Source organism: Lagopus muta, chromosome Z (assembly GCF_023343835.1).
Source record: "Lagopus muta isolate bLagMut1 chromosome Z, bLagMut1 primary, whole genome shotgun sequence".
In the NCBI taxonomy this organism is placed as follows: Eukaryota; Metazoa; Chordata; class Aves; order Galliformes; family Phasianidae; genus Lagopus; species Lagopus muta.
Window position 1 is genome coordinate 41851150 of NC_064472.1, and position 24480 is coordinate 41875629.

Below are 24480 nucleotides of genomic sequence, written 5' to 3' on the forward strand. Positions count from 1 at the left end.
CTTTTCATGAGAGAAAAACTAAGGATGTCAATTTCAAGACAAATGAAAACACTAAAAAAAATTTAATCAAAACAAAAGGGCCAAGGTGGTACCACCGGGCATGGTGGTAGTGAGGCTTTGCTTGTTTTAAGTTCTGCATCTGTTCATTAAAGTGCAAAAAGAGCATTCTCCTTAAAAGAAATCAATAAATTCAGTACTTTCAATCTGATTTTCTTTTTTATTGTTATACAAAGAAGGGTGAAAAACAACCACATCCAACCTTTGAACAAAAGCTATAATCTATATCTAGTTGCACAGTTCAATGCAAAAACTGGATCTTGGAACAAAGGGAATTATTGTCAAACCAAAATATTAAAATCTAACTAAATTTCCCCAGTAAAAGACACAAGTATTTTTTTTTTTCTATTTAACAATATTTTTCCTCAGCAAAAGAGAAAATAGAGCAGCACATGCTACACCAGCCTTTATACATCTTTAAGAAAAAACAATACATATGCCAGAAGAGTAACTGAACTCTTGCATATATTCAATCATTGGCCCCAATATCAAGATTGTAAGAACAATTTTCATTTAATACACACGTGATGGCTGCTCTCAGAAATGAACTGTTGACTATTTGGAGACAAATTCAGACACTCACAGAAGCAATGGAAATCAGTGAATATTTATTTTATAACTTACAGACACAAAGCTACGAACCAGAAAATAAACCTTAGCAGCAGCAGCCCTGCAAATACAGTTTTATACAGCTAACTTTTCATAATCACAACTTAAATATCATGCTATTCCATGCCAGATAAGAAAATGAAGACCATTAATCTATTAATAAATTCATTTAGTTTCTAACAGTAATAAGTATATATCCTAAAATGAATGTCACCTATTACTTGACTGAATACTTTCCATGGGGGGCGGAGGGGGTTGAGGGGAGGTGGGGGTGGGAAAGCAAAGCTGTTGGCTTGCCAGGTAGTTAAATCTAGAGATAACTCCATGACACCTGCATCTGTGACAGGGGAATGGCAGACCTATAGGCCCACTGGCCTGAAAAAAAGGAGTGGAGGGGAGCATGGGGGGAGGAGAAACAAAAAGGGAAAGCAGTAATAATAAATGAGGGAAAAAAGAAACAGTGACAATGATCTGAGGAGGAAAGTTAATTTTCACATTCTAATAGCAGAAATACAAGTTCATCGGGATTGAAACTAATAAACCAAGAAAATGAGAGAGAGTTTCCAAAACCAAAGGCCTTACTCTAATGCTGAAGGCAAGACAGCTAGGGAGCACATACTGCTAAGATGAGCAGTAAGAGAAGGGACAGTCTTATGAGCAGTTTTATCTTTCTCAGTGGAAAATGGAAATGGAACATTGAAAGTCTTCTCGGAGATGTAGTTGTTCTTCTCTTCTGAGAACCAGATACCCAGACATATTGACAGTTCACAGAACTGAAGTATTAACTCTTCCCTTCCCATTGCACTACGTGATGTCATTATGTTTTTCCAGTTTTGTTACTGGAATACCAGTAACAAAAAGCATAAAACCATAACAGTAGTTCAGTGTATATTTGACTTAAGCACATTCAAGGCAACGTCAGCAGAGCTCATGCTATTTCATTATTATGTTCTCAGTTTGCACAGGTCCAAAACATCTCCTCAGAATTCTCTCAAACCTTACTATTTAGTAAGCATTATTTAGCAAGCAATAGCCTACACGCTTTCACAGTAGCTCTTGTTACATGAAGTCAAACATCCAGCTGCAAACTTTCTAAAATCACGAGGGTATAATGAAAACTTTAAGAACTGATTTACAGCCAGAAGCTGAACTTACAAGTTTGAGTAAACTAGTGAACCTGTTTGGTGATCCCATACTAGATGAATGCTCTTGAATAACTGAAAAAGTTTTCTAACAAAATGACTGCTGAAAGTGTTGTAAGCAAAAAATAATACCACAGACACTAGCATTCTGGGGCCGTCCACATGAGATGAGTAGGTATTAACAGAGAACCAAGGCAAGAAAATCAAACAAGCCTATCTCCTATACCAGACACATGCAAGTACTATACCAGGATGCAAAGCGGGGCATCTGTGACTGGTAAGAACAGCCTCTTCCCAGAAGTCTGAAATCTCAGCCCATTTTGCAGCATCACAACATTTTTTTGCAAATTTCTTTTTGTCTAGCATAAGCAATTTATCACAAGTGCTCATTCTAGTTATCGTACAATGATTTAACCTGAAGGAACCTGAAGGAGCTGGCTGAGGTGGTTGCCGAGCCGCTCTCCATCATATTTGAGAAGTCGTGGCTGCCAGGTGAGGTCCCGGATGACTGGAGGAAGGGTCACGTCACTCCCATATACAAGAAGGGGAGCAGGGAGGACCCGGGGAGCTACAGGCCGGTGAGTCTCACCTCCGTGCCTGGGAAGATCATGGAACAGATCCTCCTGGACAACATGCTCGGTCACATAAAGAATGAGCATGTGATCCGAGACAGCCAGCACAGCTTCACCAAAGGAAGGTCATGCCTAACTAATCTTGTGGCCTTCTATGATGGAGTGACGGCATTGGTGGACGAAGGGAAGGCGACCAATGTCATTTACCTGGACCTGAGCAAGGCCTTTGACATGGTCCCCCACCACATCCTCATCTCCAAATTGGAGGGAAGTGGATTTGATGGGTGGACGACCCGATGGATAAGCAATTGGTTGAAAGGCCGCAGACAGAGGGTGGTGGTCAATGGCTCTATGTCCAGGTGGAGGCCGGTAACAAGTGGTGTCCCCCAAGGGTCTGTCTTGGGACCGGTGCTCTTTAACATCTTTATTAATGACATCGATGACGGAATCGAGTGCACCCTCAGCAAGTTTGCTGACGACACCAAGCTGAGTGGTGCGGTTGATACGGTGGAAGGAAGGGATGCCATTCAGAGGGACCTCGACAGGCTGGAGGGCTGGGCTCAGGTGAACCTAATGAGGCTCAACACGGCAAAGTGCAAGGTTTTGCATTTGGGCCGGAGGAACCCCAGGCACCCGTACAGGCTGGGAGGAGTGGTCCTTGAGAGCAGCTCGGCAGAGAAGGACCTGGGGGTCCTGATGGACGAGAGACTGAACATGAGCCAGCAGTGCGCTCTGGCAGCTCGAAAGGCAAATGGGATCCTGGGCTCCATCAGGAGAGGGGTGGCCAGCAGGGACAGGAAGGTGATTGTCCCTCTCTACTCGGCTCTTGTGAGGCCCCACCTGGAGTACTGTGTCCAGGTGTGGAGCCCTCAGTACAAGAAAGACATAGAGATTTTGGAAAGGGTCCAGAGGAGGGCGACTAAGATGATCAGGGGGCTGGAGCACCTCCCCTATGAGGACAGGCTGAGGGAGTTGGGCTTGTTCAGCCTGGAGAAGAGAAGGCTGCAGGGTGACCTCATTGCAGCCTATCAATACCTGAAGGGAACCTACACCCAGGAGGGGAGTAAACTCTTCAAAAGGGCTGACAACAGCAGGACTAGGGGAAATGGATCCAAGTTGAAGGAGGGAAGATTTAGGTTGGATGTTAGGGGGAAGTTCTTTACTAGGAGAGTGGTTAGGCCCTGGAACGGGCTGCCCAGGGAGGTTGTGGATGCCCCGTCTTTGGACGTGTTCAAGGCCAGGTTGGACGGGGTCCTGGGCAACCTGATCTGAATGTGTATGTTTGGTGGCCCTGCTAGGCAGGGGGGTTGGAACTACATGATCCTTGAGGTCCCTTCCAACCCAGGTGATTCTGTGATTTAATGATTTTCTTAATTGTTTATGGTGTCTGGTTCCCAAGAGAACAATTTTGTTAACAGTATTTATGCTTGTCTTCAACTCAATACTGTGGGAAAGCATTCAGTAAATAAATACTGTAAATATACTGAATGTATAAACACAATTAAACAGGAAACATGACAGACCAAATCAAACACACAGGTTTCATCTCAAAAAATGCTATGAGACATACAGCTTATCAATAACAGAAATTAAAAAATTGCTAGTTAATTACATGTACTTAAACATATACACTTAAGTACAAAATAAACTAAAAGGGCTACAGGTATGTGTTGTCTATCAGATACTGTCAGATGTATTCCCAAGGTCTTTTTCTATCTCCTTTCCTCTCCTTTCAATTAGATGGGATTCCTATATCAGTTACAAAAAAATCTAGATCTGGCACTCTTCTATTTTTATTTTTATTTTGAATTATTTTCTCTAGAATATGAGAAATTCAGAAGCTGGATTTATTGTAAATGACCTTAAGATATCATAGAATCATAAAAAACTTTTAAGTTGGAATGGGCTTTTAAAGGCTATTTAGTCCAACTCCCCTGCTATGAACAGGGACACCTACAGCTAGGTCAGGTTGCTCAGAGCCTGGTTCAGCCCAGCCTTGAATGCTTCCAAGGACAAGACATCTACCATCTGTCTGGACAACCTGATCCAGAAGATCTCTTTGTAAAAAACTTCTTCCTTATATCCAATCGGAATGGAAAAGAAAGGTAAATCCGCAGAAAAAGCCGTTATGAAGGGAGCGAGCAGCCCTTGGCGTGCGGCAGCACTGACACGGTGCAGGCGGAGCCGGGGATGACAGCGGCCGAACACCCCCGAGTACAAAACCCGCCACTCGAGAGCGGCGCGAACAGGACGGGCGTGGCGCGTCCGAACAGCGCGGCGCGGCAGTTTGCACGGGCAGTTCGCGCAGGGCAGGAGAGCACGGAGGGCAAGTACCCTACACGCTAGAGAGATACATTCATCAAGAAATTATTACCCAAAAAGCAAAGTACAAGGTCGTCCCACTCTAAGTGCAGGATTAACACCCCCCAAAGACTGAGACTTAATCATGGTATCCACCCGAAGGAGAGCTATGGTGTCTGCCCCTGTCAGGAAGGATGTTGCAGCCCTGACTGAATTCAGAGGCAACGATGTAATTGTCCAGACCTCCAGCTGTGTAGTGTGCACGAGTCTTTCACTGGCATCGTGGTGCAGTCTTAACAGCTGCGTGAGGCGCCAGCAGGCAGACTGTGCGCTCTGCCTTGTGGTGAGGCGACAGGATGAAACAGATTAAAAAGTGACGGGAGGGGGGTGCGGGGGGAACGAACAGAAGGACCAGGGAAACGGCAATTCACTTGTGCACAGACAAGTAATTTCAAAACGCAGAACCCTGATGTATCACATTAGGTTGAAGGAAAAAAGCCTGAGGCTGGAGGGCAAGAATACAAAGGAAAGGTGAAGATGGAGGCAAGTCTGCATCTGCAGCTGCAAACAAAAACCCTCCCTGTCAACACCATGCACACAGATGTCTCTCTACAACAACTGTGAGGCCCTGGATGGTAAATGCCAGATGTGAAAGGCCAGACTGTGGGTGATGACAGCCCACTCAGTATAGACAAACTAACAAAACCAAACCACAAAAAACAAGTCAACATCACTGAAAAAGAAGAGACGGGTATTAGTTGTATGTGATCCTCCCTACAGGGAACTTATCGTTCAACATGCCAAGCAGACCCTCCTCATACAGAAGTCTGTCCTCCTGGAACTTGGATGAGGGATGTCACCAGGAACAGTACTCAGCCTGGTACAGCCATCAAGCCACAGCCCCTTCGTGCTTTTCCATATGTGGAGAGATGAAGCGGCTACATGTGGGCCAACAGCTATCAAAAGGGATTTCAGGGCCTGGGTAGGACAGCTGAAGGAACTGAATGCACATATCTTTTTTCCTCTGTCTCCTGTATTGGGTAAGGACTTGGAAACAAACCAAAGGATCTTATCTTTAAATACCTGACTTTGGGGCTGGTGCTGTCACCAGAACTTCAGGGTTTTTTTGACAACCAAATGACCTATACGGCAGTAGGTTTACAGCCACTGGATGGTTCGCCTTTCTCAAAGTGGGAAAAGGGTCCTTGGGGAAGAGCTACCAGGGCTCATTTGGAGAGCTTTAAACTAGGTCTGCAATGGGACAGAGGGGATAGTGAACCTTCCTATAAGATGTGAAAAGGCATAGCTATATTAGAGGGACAGGGTGCTAGCAGGGGCCTTGAAGGACCCGCTGCCTTTTGAGGCCAAGGCAGCAAAGGGAGCCTTCTGATCAGTGTCTACTACAGGCTACCAAATCAAGAAGAGGCTGTTGATGAGGCCTTCCACCTCCAGCTACAGGAAGTGTGGCAATTAGAAGTGCTCATCCTGGTGAGGAACTTCAACCACCCAGACGTCTGATGGAAAAGTAGCATGGCAAGCTGTAGGCAATCCAACAGTTTCCTGGAATGCATTGAGGATAACCTCCTGAGTCAAGTAGTAGAAGGCCCCACCAGGGTAAATGCAGTACTGGACCAGTTGCTTACCAATGCAAGTAAACTGATTGGTGACATCAGGATCGGGGGCTGTTTGTGCTGTAGTGGCTATGCTGTGGTCGAGTTCATGCTCCAGAGGGATATGAGGTAGGCAAAGAGTAAAACTGGGATGCTAAATTTCAGGAAAGCTCTTCATGGAGTTAGTCAACAAAACATCCTAGGAAACTGTCCTCATGGGCAAGAGATCAGAGCAGAGCTGGCAGATCTTTAAGGAAGCTTTTCTCAGAATGCAAGAACTCAGCACCTCCAGGTGTAGCAAGAAGGCAGAGACTGGCATGGCTGAACCAGGACATGCTAATCAAACTGAAGAGCAAGAAGAAAATGCACTGGAAGTGGAAAAAGGGGCAGGTACCACACGAGGTCTATAAGGAAGCTGTGAGGCTGTGAAGGGACAGGGTCAGGAAAACCAAGGGCCAGTTTGAATTAAAACTTGGCAAGGGATGCCAGGAAGAAATAGAAAGGCTTCTACAGGTACCACAACCAGAAAAGGAAAGTCCAGCAGGTCATACCCACCACAGTGTGCCTATGTGTGACATAGGCAAGCTGGTAACAAGAGACAAGCAAAAGGCTTAGATATTTAACAACTTTTTTGTCTTCTCTGATAACTGCTTGCCACACAGCCCTCAAATGTTTGGTTTGTTAAGAGGTGACTGGGAAAGCAACATTCCTCCCACTCTAAATGAAGATCAGGTTTGTGACCACCTGAGGAACCTGAACATCCACAGGTCTATAGGTCCTAATGAGATGCATCCCAGGGTCCTGAGGGAATTAGCTGATGTAGTTGCCAAGCCATTCGGTACGATATTTGAAAAGTCACAGCAATCAAATCATTCCTTGGTGACTGGAAAAAAGGCAACATCACAACAATTTTTAAGAAGGGTATGAAGGATGACCCCAGGAACTACCATCTTATCAGTCTCAGCTCTGTGTCAGGGAAGATCATGGAGCAGATCCTCCAGGAAGCTACCCTAAAGCATACAGAAGATACGGGAGATGATACATGAGAACGTTCATGGCTTCACCAAAAGGCAAATCATGTCTAACCAACTCAAAGGCCTTTTATGATTGTGCTACTCCTTCAGTGGACAAGGGAAGAGCCACTGATGTCATCTATCTGGACTTGAGTAAGGCCTCTGACAGCATCCCAGAACATCCTTCTCTCCAAATCGGAAAGATACAGATTTGATGGGTGGACTGTTCAATGGACAAAGAACTGGCTGCAGAACTGAGTCCAGAAAGCAGTGGTCAATGGCTCAATGTCTGGACAGAGATCAGTGATGAGTGGTTTCCCATAGGGGTCAGTGTTGAGATCAATACTCTTTTAATATCTTCATCCACAACACTGACAGTGGGGTTGAGTGCACTCTTAGCAAATTTGCTGATGACCCCAAGCTGTGGGGTGTAGTCAACACAGCAGATAGACAGTATGCCATCTAGATGGACACAGATAGGCTTGAGCAGTGGGCCCAGGTCTACTGTATCCCACAAGGTTCAACAAAGATCTTGCATCTAGTTCCAGGCAATCTTCACTATCAATACAAGCTGGGGGAGGAAAGGATTGAGCACAGCCCTGTTGAAAAAGACGTGGGGGTACTGGTGGATGGTGAGCTGGACATGAGTTAGCAATGTGCCCTCACAGGCCAGAAAGCCAATTGTATCCTGGGCTGCACCCAAAGAAGCGTGGCCAGCAGGTCAAGGGGGCTGATTCTGTGCTAGTGAAGCCTCACCTGGAGAACTGTATCAAATGAGGAGTCCTAAGTACAGGGAAGACATACACATTCAGACAGACTTCCATGAGAGACATAATTCAATACCATTCATCAAAGCTGAGTAAAGAACTATCAGCAAAAGTAGATGAGACTCCCAACAAAGTTTCACAGAAAACTTCTCCACAATCATCTCCATATGTAGAGTCTGAAAACAAAGTCATATTTGTATATCCAGCTTGCAAGGTAGCAAGAGTAAAGACTAGTTCTCTGGAACTGTACAAATAGAATCTTTCAGAATGACACCAAACAAGACAAAAAAATCACATGAAAGCAGAGCAACTTCTTCACAAGTTCAAATCCTGAAACTCAGGAATAAACTACAATAAACATTAAGAGAATCAGCAGTCGCTGAATCATTATAGCTCCTCAGAAAGAATTTGTCTATCACAAAATAGAAAATTTCATGAAAAAAAACTTCCATAGCTTTCAGTGTCCTTTTTCATCTCTGATGGATGAACAAAAATTGCTGCTAAACTTTTATTACTTAGGTGGTCTTCAATCTTGAAAATTCAGTTATTATTTTTAAATAAATAAAGGCATTTCAATTAGAAGGCTTTCAAATAACTGTGATGAAAAGTTATATTCAAGATATAAAGCTCTCATTTATGTACTTTGTTATGAATTGGTGATAAGTAGCTCCACACTTCAAAGAACACTTCACTTACCATTATTTTATCTCCTCTCTCAACTCATAAACATCAACAACCCCAGCTTGTGAATTAAAAAAAAAAAAAAAAAAAAAAAAAAAAAAAGCTAAGCTATTTATATCACATCAGAGCTGAAAGTCTTAAGACAGAACTGTTCACCACAGAGCTAACAGAATTTATACAGACAGTCCACATTCCAAATGATTTTTTAGGCTTGTTAACACTTTAAGAAGTTCAAAAGTCTTCTTATCCGTGCTTATTTCTCTAACAGATATCAGGAGATTGATAAACACTTGGATATATTTTACAATCAAAAGATAGCATGACTCTGATTCATTAGTTAATCACCCTTAATTGCATTATAATATAGCATGGTTGATATTTTAATATAGAGAAGACTATTAACTCAGTTATTCTAAGTTTTAAAGGCAGCAGCAAACAAATCACTAATTTAATTCCTACCAGATGATACAGGCTTGTATAAAAAGAAAAGAAAATGTAGCAGTTGATAAAAAAATTTATAATATTTTTTAGAAACTTCAGAAAGACTCAAGTTGAATAAAAACTACATACAGATTAAATATACATACTACTATTCCTGTCATCAGTGTTTTTTGTTGAAAAAACAGATTTACAGACCGGCTTATATCTTGGTGCTAAGACTAACATACACTCACTGGCAGTCTACCAATCAAGAATAATCTACTGAACAATTTCCACTTGGATTAAGGATGGTGTGCTGATGTAAATGGTGATGAAATGACTCATCTCTTAGAGAAGGTAGTTAGTATTTCACATCTCTGCATCTGTTTCCTCTATTTACTTTGATAATTAGTATTGCTACTTTAATAGTTGTCACACCTACTTTCTAAATTACATTGTCAGGTCCCACTGGGAAAAGAGCTCAGTTCTCACACTGAAGCGACTATGGCTATTGACAGGATTGCTTTCATGAACATTATGTGTATACATATACCTCCCATATAGGTTTACTCTGATTAACATTAAAAACTGCATAGTATTTCCAGTTGTGTTACTTTACTCTGCAGGACTGGAAAAGACCTGACATCCTGGGGAAGCACATACTGCATTGCTGGGATTCACACAAAACTTCCATTTTATAAGGCTTGGAAAACACTACATCTCCCACTTTCTGCCCTGCTAAATGGCTATATGATCATAGGCCTATCCTCCTTGTTCACCAGGCTGTGACATTCAGTACCAAAAAAATACTATTTATAAACCTTCCTTTTTAACAGTAATAACACAAAAATTAATTTTAAAACTTTCTGATTCTAATGGCAGGCTTGTCTTAGAACAGCAGATCTTCTTTCTGATCTTCCCCATGTGAGGTACCTAAGAATAAAGAATAAAGCTTTCCCTAATGTGAAAGACAGAAATAATATCCCAGAATATCCATACAACTTTAACCCTAGGGAACAGTAAAAGATGCAAAAGACATTTAGGAGTGATATTGCGGAATTTTCAGATACTGAATCTTTTTTCCATAATGAATCTTAACAGGACAAGGCTATTAATTACTAATTCTACACTCAAAAGATGCAACCACTAGCCCACAAAGCAGATTACTATATCATAAGACCTGAAATGAATACAAAGTCTGTTAACAAGCCAGTGGAAGATTCCTCTAGGGGGGAAAAAAAAAAAAAAAAAAAAAAAAAAAAAAAGGAAAGAAAACAGAAAAAAAGAAAAAGAGCAGCAACAGAGGTATTAAGAGTCCAACATGGCAAGTATTTAATAGAAAAAGTTACATGCAACAGAAGAAAACAAATCTCTGACAAAGCTCTTCTGCAATCAATTAAAGTACAGACCAGTATGAGGTGCTAATATGATAGAATTCCAGCGTTACAGCAAAATCCAGTAAGGCTCAGATAAAACTGTCCATATCTCAAAGCAGGGAATTAGATTCATGTACAAAGTCGTAATTTGTTTCAAGGCAATAAAGCAAACCAGATTTAACTGGTGCATACTGATATTAAGCAGAGCAATATATCCTCCAAAACAAAAGCCAAACTAGAAACAGGTCTGCTAGCTTACCATTTAACTTTCTTTCACATCTGATTGATCAATCTCTCATCAAAACACTGTGACATACCACAGAATGATAAAAATATATGACAAAACATAGTAGAAGCTAGAAATGACTCACTGGGCGTGGCTACCAAAAGCACAGTCAAGCATATATCTTACTGACCTTCTAAAAATTGTAGTGGAGTGCAACATCTTCTTTCAATGCATTTCCCCAACACAACTTAAATGTATTGCACAATCTAAGCAGGAAACCTTCTGAGATATTTTAGTAACACTCAAGTCACTGCAATGTGATAACCACTATTGAACACTCAAAAGATAACATAGTGGAGGAGGTGGGGGTAAGTCTAATGAAGCTGAATGTTAAAATATTTATTTTGCTGGACAGAGCCTTTTCAATCATACCAATTCTTTATCAGCCGGCCTATGTGGCAACAGGTAAGAAGAAAATGCAGACAAAGAATAAATGCAATTTTAGAGATGCAGAATGTCTGGTTCAGCTTATGAATTGCAGGTAGAACTGAGTATCTGTGAAGAATATCTGTGAACACGGAAGTAATCTGTTTTATCCCTTTTCACAAGAAGTTTAAGCATTCCTCACGCCACTTTACCCTCACTATGGCTAGTGACATCACAAATCAATTGTATGTACGCCTATGACATCAATATTCTAAACACCATACATATTACAACTTTTTTAGAGGTTAGATGATAAGGAAAGCAATTCTCATTCTGTTTACAGCAGCAATCAATTTTATTTTATTTTTTTTACCCGATATCAATGGAGCCTCAATTTCAATTGGTACACTGATAGCATTGCTATTATCCACATAAGAAAAGTTCACCAAGTTGGCAATATCAGCTAAAATAGACCAATATTTGCAATAATGACAAATCCCTATATGATGATATTTACCATTTGCATCATTTCTCTTAAACCCAATTTTCCAGCTAATGCATCATTCCATATCTCATGGATTATGGGATAGTAACTTTGGCTTAAGTTTTCATTATCTTCTTCTGACCAATAGTATCCTCTCACATATCTTTACGTAAGCCAATGCAGAAATGTGAATGAACTGTAATAACACACACTGAGTCATTTTTGTGCCAAATACAAATTGTACTTTTTCATCTAAACATTTACATGCTGTTCTCACTGTCTTCTCCTGCTTAAATTCACAGTTATGCATTTTTACTGTAAACTCAGAAGTATAAAAGGCTTTCACTATCCTTTTCTCTACAGAACGAAATCTTATCTGAACATACAAATAATCATCCATTCTCCATTAATGAAGCTCCTCCCCAATTAACATTTAATTTTATATTGCTCAAGTGCAATTCAGAGAAAATTATTTCCTTGAAATGTAATTCCTCTGCAAAAAAGCCTTAGCTAGAGATGAATTCATTCTCATCATGGAATATACATCATTTTTCTATTCCAGAGTTCCAATACTCTACCACCAGCACAGAGGGGGAGTATGCACACCAGTCCTTCGAAATTTTTTTGCATTTTATAGGTTTCAAAACTTAAGTTTTTGCCATAAACAAAAATTCAGTTATCTTCTTCTTTCCAACCATAAGTAGAAAATAATAGAGTAAATCGTACACAGCAAATCAGAATATTAGTCTCTGTAATGGAACAGAGAACAACGCATTCCTTCACTCTAGGATATCAAGGAACAGAATTAATTTCTACCTGTACACATTACAATTACTAGGGAAATAAAGCCTAAAAAAGCTCTTGACATAAAGTCATTTTCCTGCAACTGGACTATGCACAAGATTCTGCAAATTGGTAGCATGTTTCATCTTTGTTTCACCATTAACAAAACCAAACCAAAAAAAAAGGGGGGTTAGAGCAATCTATCTAGACATGGAGGAGAATGACCAAAGCCTATTAAGTTGCAACAATCTTCTCTTCTTTAATAGCTAGGTAACTTTGTTAAATCCACATTTTATCCCTGACTTACACAAAAATCCGAGAAGACGAGAGACATGGTCCAAACTCTTAAGCACAAGTATTTGAACATCAATAAAACATTGCTTATGGTAATGATACACAATGCTAATTGTGCAGTCTATAAAATTGACTTGCTTCCACAAAGCGAATTATTCCTCTTCCAAAGCTTATTGAAAAAAGAACCTCCAATATTTACAGTAGTAAGTAGTATGTAGTAATGAAGAAGGTGCCTTTAACTGAAACTTCAACTCTACACTGTTAAAGTATTTTTAGATAACCATGCTAATTGCAAGGAAACAGAGGCACAAACAGCAAACAACTTGTCCAAAGTCACTAAGAAAACAAATGACAGGAAGCAAAAGATACGAGCCTCATACTTTCTAATCCACTAACCATACCTATTTGTCAAGGATTTCTTCAAGTATAGGCTACTATTCAACTTAAGGTTTTCAAACATAGAATAATAACGCAGCACAACAGTTGCAGTGGTGAAGGGCAATATTATGCCCAAAAGAAAATGACCACACAACAAACATGGAAAGTATTTTCTTTTCAGACTTTATGACACATACTCTATTTTGTATGGAATCAGTGTGGTAAGTGTAAGTAATAATATACATGTTTATTCTAACATCAGTTGAGGCCACATTAATTCTGAGAAAAGCATTCACAGAAAAGCATTCACATGGTTCATACACAGTATGACCGAGTCTGCAAATGAAAGAACGATTCTTTTAGAGCTCAGAAAAACTTGCCAGTCAGACACTTCTGTCCCCTTTCCTCAGTTATCCACACCCAGAAATGGCCTCAGAGTAAAAAAAAAAAATTAAAAAAAAAAAAAAATCTTCTGAATAAAGATGTATTTATGGCACTAAGTACACCTGACAGAAAAAGAAAAATGTATTCTTCAGAAGAATAAAAAAATAACTTCATGACACCCACATCAACATTTACACCTTTTTGTTGTACATTATTTTAACACACTCCCACAGACATTTGTCCCTTGAGTCCATTGACAAGGTTTCATGCTATTCACAGGCATTAAATCAGCCCATTCATTCTTTGCAAATAAGAAGAGATAAGTTCCTCAGAAACATAGAGAGCAAAGGCTTTCAGTGATTCACTCAGTCAAATTTGAACTACAGGAACAATTGACTGTGCAGGCAGCTAGACTGGAGACACAGCACTGACATCAAAACCCACGAGGCATTCATCTGAGGAATTCTTAAGTCAATTATTCCTGCATATTCTGTGCCTGTGTGCTTTTTATTGTGCTAATAGTGAATCCTGTGACTTACCAGTAGGATTTTTTGTCTCATCTGTTTATAAGAGCAGTTGCAATCTAACAATGCCACCCATGGGAAGAACTCAAAGCTGTATAGTTTTGGTACTACATGAGAGGAGAGTTCCTTATCAGTTTGGGTCACATGATGGTAGATGACTAATTTTAGGGCATAACATATGAAAACAGCATTACATAGTGGTACAACTCCTGGCCAGTCCTCCTTGGACACCCACGTATATTGATTTAGTTGTGTATCAAGATACTTCCATTACAGCAATTGCATGGAATATTTCAATACTATCACAGAGTTAATCTAGTTTTACATATTTATCATATCTAGGAAATCTAGCAGCAGGGAAAAAGGTCAATCCTGTAGTTTGGCTCCAGGATTCAGATGCCTGGAGTGCTATTTCCATTTCTAATGCATCTTACATATGACAATAAAGAAGTTGTTCGGTTTCCCAGGGCTTTTTCCTACTCTGCTTATACAGAAGCCTGTTCGTAGCGCTCTAATTTCCAACTTTCAAACTGCATACTACTTTTCTTTTTTTCTTTTTCTTTTTTTAGTTATGTTTTAAACAAACTAAAACAGCACATTTAGAAACATCCAATTTTCTTGCTTTCCAAGTACAAAAAATTTACTCCTGAAAGAATCACAAAATCCTCAGTGGACTTTTACATTCTCAGATTATCATAATTGATGCAGTGCAGATTATATCTGAGCGAGTCTTTAAATTGTGACCAATAGCATCTATATAGTTAATGACTAATAAGTTTATATAACTATAACTCAGGGCATTACTTATCTGCAGAATTTCTATTAGAAGTTAAAAATGCACCCAAAACCAACAACATATACACACACAAGTCAAAGGTCATAAATCTGCAACCACAGATTGACAGCTTAAAAATTTAACAGAAACGTCTTGCAAATAGGGTAAATCTGATAATCATTTCTTACCATTGCAGATAAAAGACCCCTTCAAGGAAATTAAAAAGACTCTCATTCAAATTCTAGCATTCAGAAGATTCAAATTATAAATATTACATTAATATAGATTTTTTAAATTTGTGATTATAATGCTCATGAGTATTTTTGCATCACAGATATAAATAATGATTATTGTATACTAGTTGTCATAGCCACCTAAAAATCACCATGTCTATACTAAAATGCACAAATAAGTAAAAGTCCAGCACTGATTAATCATCTTATTAACTACATCTATGATTAGTCTTACTAAGTTTTAAATACTTTCAAAATAGCCATAAAGTTATTGGGACAGAATAACATAATGTTACAGAGAATAGTTACATTCCAAATACAGAATATATAGAGAGAATAGTATACATTATATATAAAGAGAGAACAGTATACATTCCAAATGGTATCCAAATAGTATACATTCCAAATTCCTATAATTTTAAAAATACTTTCACTATTTGGTCCTAAACCACTCTCAGAAATTGGTGGAATTTGCCACTAAGTTTCAAGACAGAAAGGGTTTTTTTTTTAATTCCAACGCTACATAAAAGAAAATACTTCTTAATGAATGTTACCATTTTAGCAACATCAATAATAACAGTAGTTATTTACAATAATATTAATCAGAAAAACAGATATGAGAACACATACTTGGGTGAAAGTTGTTTAATTAAAGATTTTACATTAGTTACAGCAGCTACTCTGCTGCTTACACACGTAAGTTTCTCTCAGCCTGCCTTATTTTTTACCTATTTTTTCTGACCAGTTTGCTATAAAGCATGTTGTACACATTTAAAAAAAAAAAAAAGTCTTACAAACTGAAGATTTTTTATTTTGTGCAATATATCCATTTTCCTGAAAATGTCTGAAATGTCTCCATGTAAATAGAAGGACTGTAAAATTTTCTAATTATTTCAGGGAACGGTTGTTTCATCCATTACAAGGTTCTTCACCCAGCTTTTAGAATAATTCTTGATCAAAAAACAGCACCTTCACAACTGTAAGTCAACGTACTGTAACATACGTTTTAGGGAAAAAGAAAGAAAACTGGTTCAGCAGATGGCTTAAGAGATGGTGGCTCAAGAGTACTGAGCACACAAGGTCACTTCATTTTGAGGAAGACAACTGGCCACTTTCAAGTGGGTAACTTTGCTTAACTGCTGGTAACATCAGTCTCAAAAAAACCAAGCTCATACTGTCCCTTCTGACACTTCTAGCCTGGAGAGACAGCATCCTATAGTTAACTTAGCATACAGAGAGGCCAGCTTGTCCATATGTATGGGATCACTAGATCAGAGAACTAGTGCCAAACAAAAAGTTAAACAACAGAGTTCCACCTATCACAAACTGTTTCACTCTATACGCAATTTCTAATAAATGCGTAAGAAAAGAATCGCTTTGAAGGCTTCTGTCCTGCTTTCAAACTTGCCTAAAACTGGCTGATGCATTCAATTTTTAGTAGCTAAAGGTAGGAAGATGTCAAACCACATAGACCCTAGTTTCCATAGGAAACTAAAAAAGCACAGAAACGATAATTAAATCTTGACTGTAAGAAAAAAATACAGACGTCAGTGTCTGTTTCAGACTCCCAGTGCCTATATTTTCCAAGACAAATCTCCTCTGAGGGGCAGGTATAGCAGAGCTTGCACACTCCTTACAAAACCAACCACTAGAGAACACATTATTATGACCGTTCAGCATGCCTGCTTATATCCAAGAGAGGGCAGTGGTGAACAAACATACAGAGTGAGGAAAAATACACGGCATGCTGCAAAAAACTTAGTCAACAAAGTGGACTTTCCAGCAATGCCAGAATTTAACGGGAAGGAGATTTTCATTGACATCAGCTCACAACATAACTTCATAATATCTCCAATTCTGCTGGAAATACCATGCGAGTTACTCTGCAACACAGTTTTTTAACCTCTGACAGAGAACATGGACATGAATGCAAAAAACAAAAAACAAAACAAAAAAAAACAACAAAAAAAACCAAGGCAATAGAGAAAGCAGATGAATGATCTTCAGTTTGACAGTAACAGAAAAGCTCTACTTTCACACACACACACACAAAATCAAGGATTTTGAACAGAAAAAAAAAAAAGCTCCAAATCATTGACCGCTATTATGTGCTAGAAAAATCACCAAATTCTCCATATTCTCCATGTTTTCCATATTTCAAAGACCTGTTGCTAGAACATGATGTCCACAAGAGTTTACCTACAGTAGGATTCATCACTCAAATATAGCACTAGAGCTGTTATCTCATCTTAACTATTCCTCCATACCAAAAACAGTGACTTGGAAAACGACTGAGTGAAAGCTGTGGTTTAATTAAACACATTGGTGATCCTAAGCCCAAAATGGCTGATTCCTTCCCTATTCTTTAGCTGCAGGTCACATATGCCATTCACAGGTATGGTGAATTTTGTATATATGCACTGGCACGTATATACTATAGGCCCCACTGTACGCCTACAGGTGCACCACAAAAACACACTGTCCTGGTCTTGTTGCACTGGAACAGATGCCTGCCCGTGTCAGATTGCACAGCACAAAAGCTGGACATCTGCTGGATCAGGAACTGAGCTGCGAACTCTGCACCCCTCTCTGCGCGCCCGTTAGGTACCTAAGCCCCGAAGTGTGTGCTGCATTTGACTCCGCTTCCACAGCCCCTCCAAGCAAGGGGAAGCAGGAGTACAACGGCAGCTGCGGATACCGCGGCCCGGCAGACGCCCGCCACTCACCAGCCCTCAAAACGCATGCGCGGACCCTCCAGCCGCGCCACCTCCCCGCCACGGGGCGCCGCCGACCACCGACGGGGGGAGCGGCGGGGAAGGGGCGAGGAAAGGGCGTTGTTCCCTCTCTTCCCTTCCCCTCTCTTTCCCTCCCGCCCCCCAACCCCGCCCCCTCCCCCTCCTCTCGGCTTACCCCGCCGTCCCGCTCGCGCCCCCGGTTTGGAATTTTCGCGCGTTCCGCCGCCGCGCAGCCGGCTGTGAAGGCCGCGCGCGTGCGCAGGGGGCGGAGCCGGCGGTGGTGGGATGTGGGTGGTGCGGCGCTAACGGCCCGGCTGTGCGTCGGGACGCTCCACGGGGGTTTATGCTGCGCGGGCTTCCCTTTGCTCTGCGCGGGTTGAAACGATGGCTTGTCAGCCCGCGGTGTGTCTCACGACCGAGGGCCCAAACATTTCTATTCTGTGTGTCACTAGACACTGCTCGTGGTGCACCAGCACTAAAACCTGTGTGGGACTTGTGTGTGCATCTGAGAGTGAACTGGGCTCCGTGGCTGTTGGTATAGGGGGGTTAGAGATGCTGAGGTGGCCTCAATAGATGGGTGTGCCTGGCCTGTGCCAGCTTGCAGACTCTCAAGGAATAAGGTCAATTTTGACTTCTTTGGTCAGCCTAAGTGCTAAATCTGCTAAACCTGTTTGTTTTGTCAACACCAACAGACCTTGTAGCCTGTGTGGAAACGTGTGAATAGTGTGAGCGCTGAAGTTCCGTAGATAAGAAATTTTGGGTTAAATAAAGATTGGGTTTGAAAGAAATATACAGGGCAGCATGCCCTCAAGTTGTTAAAAAAGAGACTGAGTAGTAACATAAAAGAGCTGCATTATGTGATGTAGCATTCATATTCAGCACGAGGATGAGCACTAAGATGTGCTCTGGAGTACTGCGTCCAGGCTTGGGGCTCCCAGTACAAGAAAGACACAGAGTTCTTGAAGCAGGTCCAGAGGAGGGCCACTAAGATGAACAGAGGGCTGAAGTATGTCTCCTATGAGGAAAGGTTGAGGAAACTGGGCTTGTTTAGTTTGGAGAGGAGAAGGCTCTGGGGAGACCTCATTGTGGCCTTCCGATACTTGAAGGGAGAATATAAACAGTAGGGGGAATGACTGTTTACAAGGATGGATAGTGATAGGACAAGGAGGAATGGTTTTAAACTAAGATAGGAAAGGTTTAGGAGGTTTAGATATAAGAAGCAAGTTTTTCACATAGAGGGTGGTGATGCATTGGAACAGGTTGCCCAAGGAGGTTGTGGAAGCCCCATCCCTGGAAGCATTCAAGGCTAGGCTGGATGTGGCTCTGGGCAGCTTGGTCTAGTGGTTGGCGACCCTGCACGTAGCAGGGGGGTTGAAAATAGATGATCACTGTGGTCCTTTTTAACCCAGGCCATTCTATGATTCTATGAGAAACTTGCGGGAAATAGCTGCAACATTTCTGCCAAACTTTTTGTTCTACCAACAATTAGTCTGAATTAGCAGGCTTACAAATATGAGATATTCAAGAAGATTTATCCTCTGCACAAACATTTGTCCAGCACTGCCGAAGTTGTTTTCCACTTTGAATGTAAGCTGAACTAGATAAAAACTGCAAATACCTTACTTTCATTCAGCTTTTGTAGTCTTCCATTCAGATTTTGCATGATGTGTCATCTTTTCCACTCACTGGTGCTTTCAGTTTTCAGTAAAATGAGACACAATCTCCTTCCATACAAATACAAATTCAGCCTACCCTATATAGTAATAGCTTCATAATTCCTGCATTACTTTCTTTTCATTTAGTATTACTGAATTGGCACCTGATGAATTAGGAGGGCTCTGCTGTAGAAGTTCCAGAGTACTTTTTTGGGAAATAGCAATTGCTCATCAGGCAGTCCACCAAGATAAACTGGCTAGGATGTTTCCCACACATCCAGCACATCTGCACAGCACAGCTCAGAGTTTTGGGTGTGACACCCATATTGACACTGTGAATCCAGTTCATAACTCATACAAGTCTTCAATCATTCTATGCCTTCCCTTTCTTGTCAAATGAAAACATGGGAAAATTTCTATTTGCTTGCTATAATCAATTGTGTCAACACTTCCTTAAATGTCAACAAAATTAATTATTTAATTGCTGAAACTGTTCTAACACAGTGAAATAAGTTTGAGTGCAGGAGGATGAATAACATCATTTTTTTGTATTCTGACTGGGTATGTTCCATGACTGTCCAGTGTTTATTTCTATCCCACAGTCAGTGAGTAGCAAAAAACTGCCATTGATAATCAACCTGACGCTTATACCATTAATAGAGCCAGTTTTCATCTTCCTATGCAAGGATCCATATTCCCATTTGCATGCACAACCAAGCGTATGGGCAAAGATCATTGTAATGTAACAGAAACTATGAAAAATAAACCCAGGAGGAAAAGGGAAAAAAATGAAAAAAAGAAAGAAAAAAAAAAGAGATTTAAGAAAGTAATGAGAAAGAATATGGAAGACAGATGTGTAGAAATAGGAGTAAAAGTCATAGCAAATTACTAATATGCTTGAATTTGCATAGGTGAAAAAAACACTTGCTAGTATTACCTTCAAATAACCCTTATTTTAAGTAGCCAAAAAAAAAAAAAAAAAAAAAAGTGTCATTGATCTGAATAATGAATTAGGTAGTACAAATCAAGTGAATGCCAATACAAATTTTTGCTACTTCAGACAGTCTGAATTAAGTTTGCCCCTCTAGTACATTTAATAAATGCAAAACATCTGAATGTTCAAAAATATTATTGGGTCTATTTCTCATAGCCTTGATCTTTAACAGCAGGTACTACTAAGCATACAGCTAACTCAACCATACAGTTTCAAAGAGAGAATTCCTAGTAGTAAATATTTGAACCTTACAAAACTTATTCTGTTAAAACTCACCAGAGGTACAAAATCATTGAATCATAGAATCACAAGGTTGGAAAGGACCTATAAGATCATCCAGTCCAACCGTCCTCCCATTACCACTGCTACCACAAGCACTAAACCATACCTCACAGCTCCTCATCCAGGCACCTCTTGAACACTGCCAGGGACAGCGACTCCACCACCTCCCTGGGCAGCCATTCCAGTGCCTGACCACTCTCTGAGAGAAAAAGTTCTTCCTTATGTCTAACCTAAACTTCCTCTGGTACAACTTGTGGCCATTTCCTCAGGTCCTTTTTGTTGCCTGGAAGAAGAGGCCAAGCCCCTCCTCATCCTCCTTTCAGGAAGTTACAGTATGCAGGTAGCGCAGATAAGAATGCTATGACTTGAAAATCTGAACATGTCAGAAAGGATTTTTCTTGAGAACCTAGCAATTTCTTCTTTGCTCAGGCATGTTGCAAAAGCTGCTTGTGAAATTCTGTACTTTGATGAGGTATATCAGATACTACACTTTGGTTCAGGGCAAAATTTCATCCTTGTATGTTTTGGATAATAGTAATCTGGTAAGAAAAACATCCCTGTTTTGGAGAAAAGAAAGAAATCCATCTTTGACGGGTTTGGGGAAAAAAAATAACAGCTGTTTGAAGCTGCTCAGAGGTTTGGAATGTTAGAATAAATACTTGGGAAGATAGATTAATGGGACAAACTGCAGGTGAGACACTCAAAGGTGCATGGTAAATATAATTTATCAGTGCACGTGACCACCACATATGCAATATGTTTTGCACACGGTATGGTCATTAGCTAAGAAGCATGTGCCACTTTAACACTTGAAGAAATGCTGCTTCCAAAAATGCACGGTACCAGGCAAAACACCCGCAGGCCCTTACCTGAAGCAAACACGCTAAGTACCTTCACATAACTCTGGGTAGTTCAAAACCTTGCTGCAAGGCTACAATGAGCTAACATACCCACTGAATATACATTGCAGTCCTTTACAGATGGAACTGGAGCTGCTCGACTATTAGTGTGGCAAACATAGTATCAGGAACAGTCAAAAGGTTTCCCTTCCTTCCAGGGAAGACCACAGTGTTTAAGGTGCACATATGTACACATATATTATGCTTACCTATGTTTATGGGTATATATATATATATAAATATACGTATCTATCTATAACACAAATAATGGGGAGCTGGGGAATCCCTGCAGGATTCCAAAAAAATTGTCTGTGGGTATGACAACAGCATTTTATTCTCCTTGAACTGAACCATAAGAATTCCTAGTGTTTATTACAGCTATGCCTTTTCTGCTTCCCATTCTTGTACAAAATGTACGTGCACAAGAATAAAATTTGGAAATTATACCATGTATCAATCAATTAGCTAACCTTTACACTGACAAGATTGTCATAATTTGTCTTCTTGTACATCTTTTCAATATATGTATTTTCAGTACACACATTACTTACCAAGCTAAAGTATTTACCTTGGTGATTAATCATATTTCTGTCTCTATAAATTTCCTCATGGATACATATCCTGAGTATAATTCCTATCCCTGTACGTATCTGCACTCTCAGCAGGTGCTGTAGAGAAAAACATGAGTGAAGCTGATCATTCCCAAGGCATGAAGAAAGCAGCAAAAGATAAAAGACTTCCTTGGTATCCTGCTGTTTGTGGAATGGGTGAACACTGAAGCATTCCCGAAGCTTTGTCCACAGAAGCTATGCACAGTGCATGAGAGCTGAGAGTTTATTTCTGTGGTATTCCCTGATGACACTCTGAAACTGTTCCTGTGATATACAGGAGGAGTATGAAATACTTGCTGTGGAATGGAAAGTTAATGACTCTGCTTTGACCTGTTGACAGCTGTTACCAATATGAAATACTTTATTGAGAATTTTAGTTCCATGTTTGTGACTGTATTATTTCTTAGTGTATATAAAATACGCTCCTTACCTAGTTGAGATATCTATACATCCTAGAACATGAAAAGTTCTAGCAGAAGTTAAGATAATAAAAAGGGAAGCACTGATTTAATTGGCACCAATCAGGTGCAAATTAACAAAATGTGATAAAGATCATGCCTGAACGAATTTACAGAGGTTTGGAGGTTTGGGAAACTGCCTGCTCAGAGTCAAAACGCAGCTACAAAATTTTATATTCTCTTGTGACTTACATCATTTTTCAAACAAATGTCAAGATACGAAGCATTACATTTTAGAAAATGAAATTACCAACATAACTAAAAGTACCTCAGTAAACTCTAAACCATCAGCTTCCAAAAGCCTTTAGTATATTTTTACTTTGCAAACTTGGCTATTACAAGTGAGATTATCAAATTTAGAAATTAGATTTCAATGAATTTATCTTCAGAGTTTAAATGTATCCACAAGAAAGTTAAAGCTAAAATTTAGTTGAAGCTAAAATTTCAAGCAAGCCCATGGAAAAGTAAAATGTTGCAAGTAAAGGAATTTATGCTTTCTTATTCCATTAAGCCAGACATTTTGAAACAAAAAAAGTAAAATTCATATACATAAGAGGTATATCTCAACTTTTTATAAAATGATACAAATCACTAACTGAGACAAAAGCAAAATGTTCCCACATAGTACTCTGCTGCTCAAAAAATGCAGTAAAACACAGTCACTGTCCCTGGGGGAGAGTGCAAGAGGGAGAATACAAGGAGAAACTGTAAGCATGTAAGTGGATAAATTTATCATAGGATTGCATTTTATCATCTGGATGAAACAGATGTATTAAAAATAGAAACATAGTTACCAAACTGGCATAGTTTTGTTTAAAAAAAGGAGATTGCCTTCTCATCTTATGTCCTATGCCTTTCCATCAAAAGTCAGAATAGTTTCTGTCAAAACCAAAAAATCCATAGTATAAGGAGAAAAAAAAAAAAAGACCATAAGATGCAGGAAAAGAAGGTTGGATGCAAAGACAATGAGATGTTATAACTCTTAGCTTTTAATCCAATCTCATGAAGTAAGTCATCCTTAAATAAGTTTAAGAAACTATCTTATAGTTAACTATAACTATAGTTAACTATAGTTAAACTAGTAATGGTCTTCATTGTTAAGCATTTGCTGAATGTTTTATGCAATCCTTTGCTCAGTTGGGTAGGTCATTTCACAAGCCTGGCCTTCATGTCTTTGATTATTATCTATTTCTTCAGTGTAGCTGATCTCTGTCACAGAAAAACAGTTCCTAAGAATTCCTAAGGGATTATTTTCAAATGGAAAAAATGATCGAATATTAAAGTAACTACCAAAATAGTTAAGCAGCTCTATAGAGTTGTATTGTCTGGTGTTAATCAAAACAAGGTTGAGAAAATACAGGTCTGTAGTCCAAAACAAGAACTGTAATTTGTGGATTGCCTGCTTTGTCCCTTCATTCTCTGTACATTAACTGAAACCTCATATTTCTCATTTCTTCATTTAGCTTATTGGACACTACAGTATGGTGCTTCTTTGACCTTCCAAAGGAAATATAACTCCAATATTCCAGTGCCTTCGCTGCTTCTTTAAACAGTTTGTCATCCACACTCCTTTGCCTGCAATATTCATAGTTGCAAATCTTTGGAATGCATTCTTTCATAAATCTCCTCTCAGTTGTTTTAGCAGTCCTTCTTCCTTTATTGGTATTAACCTTTCTTTAACCTTGTCTATCTTCAGATTTAGTCCTTTCTTTATGAAATCCCAGACAAAATATCAATTTGTTTTCTATCATTCTCTCACTGAATAAATGTTCCTTTGTTTCTTTTATTTCC

The 24480-nt window shown here is 39.7% G+C and overlaps 1 protein-coding gene across 2 annotated transcripts in view; it reads right to left on the reverse strand.

Moving 5' to 3' along the window:
- Positions 1–18076, reverse strand: part of FANCC (FA complementation group C) — a 91846-nt gene extending 73770 nt beyond the window's left edge. Inside the window, exon 1 of one of the 2 annotated variants that reach the window (XM_048932171.1) lies at positions 17966–18076. The gene's annotated coding sequence lies outside the window, so the exon portion shown is untranslated. Of the gene's footprint in view, positions 1–17781; positions 17897–17965 lie in introns of those variants that run through there. The other variant, XM_048932172.1, reaches the window with a different exon arrangement.
- Between the last annotated feature and the right edge of the window lie 6404 nt (positions 18077–24480).